This window comes from Solanum tuberosum, unplaced genomic scaffold (genome assembly GCF_000226075.1).
Source record: "Solanum tuberosum cultivar DM 1-3 516 R44 unplaced genomic scaffold, SolTub_3.0 scf00387, whole genome shotgun sequence".
Classification (NCBI taxonomy): Eukaryota; Viridiplantae; Streptophyta; class Magnoliopsida; order Solanales; family Solanaceae; genus Solanum; species Solanum tuberosum.
In genome coordinates this window covers 103,772-105,182 of record NW_006239312.1, presented here as the reverse complement: position 1 = coordinate 105,182, position 1,411 = coordinate 103,772, and positions in this window count along the sequence as shown.

The window sequence follows — 1,411 nt, the reverse complement described above, 5'->3', positions numbered from 1 at the left end:
TTGGCTCCGGTTCACCCAGTATTTCATGTTTCTATGCTAAAGAAGTGTATAGGTGACCGGGTGTCCATTCTCACTCTAGAAGTTTTAGCGGTGAATGAGAACCTTTCTTATGAAGAGGTTCTGGTTGAAATCTTAGATCGTCAAGTTAAGAAATTGAGGAATAAAGAGGTTGCCTCTGTAAAAGTCCTATGGAGAAACCACCTAGTTGAGGGTGCAACATGGGAGGCCGAGGTCGACATGAAGTCCCGCTACCCTCATCTTTTTCCTCCGACCCCTAGCCATAGTTGAGGTTAGTAGAGTCTCTCTTAATTTGGTATAAGTTGAAAATCATGTGTGTTGATGATTATGACATGATTTCTTTGTATGTGCATATTTTTGTAAAAATTCATGCTTAAGTTGTATTTTGAGTTTTCATGAATTTTGTTTCTCATGGTTGAAATTGCACCCATAGATGTTGTGTGATGTTGTCTTCATGAGAGTTGTAATGAGCATGCTTGATGTTGTCTTATTAAAGAAATGTATTATTGATTGCTTAATATATATGTTGATGCTCATTGAATACGGAGAAGGTAGTTCCTCCTATACTTATGTGAAGTAAAGAGCTTTGAGCATAGTGATGTTCTGGATTAAATTCCTATATGATATGATGATATGATGTTGTTGATGTGACTGGTTGTTGTGCTGCTAGTTTGAGTCATTGTCTCCCTAGAAAGAAGTCCAAGTGACATTCGGGGACGAATGTTCCTAAGGGGGGGATATTGTAACATCCCGAAAATTCTATGACTTAAGTTAGAGCCTCACTTTATGAATAATGACTTAAAAATAGTTAAAATGATGTTTCTAAACCTAAGTTAATGCAATTTACTTGGTTTGGAATAGTAAAGGTCTTAACGTCAAGAAACGACCAAGAGGTCCGGAAACTAGAGAAGAATGTGTTGTAGTGTGTCCTTAGGTTTTGGGGAGGTTTGGGAGTGTTGTATGATGGTTTAATCTTGTAAAAAGGTTTAAATCAGGTAAATATATGTTTATAGGGTCAAAACATTCGAATACGACGCCTCGGGGCCACCCTAAGGGGTCCTGAGGAGGACCCCAACCTTGGCCATGCAAGATGCCAAGGCAGCTTGCAAATTGCACTTGGAGGGAATAGCTGCGCGTCGCACACTTACTCCCCCCAAGGAGAAAAAATCCAGTTCGCGACGCAGTCGTGTCGTGGACTCTACTGTCTCAAAATTTAATTCCAAATATCTTTTGGGAACAGCCAAGTCCGCGACGAAAATGCAGAAATTCAAAATTTGAGTTTTACTTCATTAAAGAGTCCAACTAAGTGAGGGGTATTTAGGGTACTTTAGGGGATGTGTAAATAATGATTTTTAAGTCAATTTACCTCACTTTTATCACTCAAACACAAAAC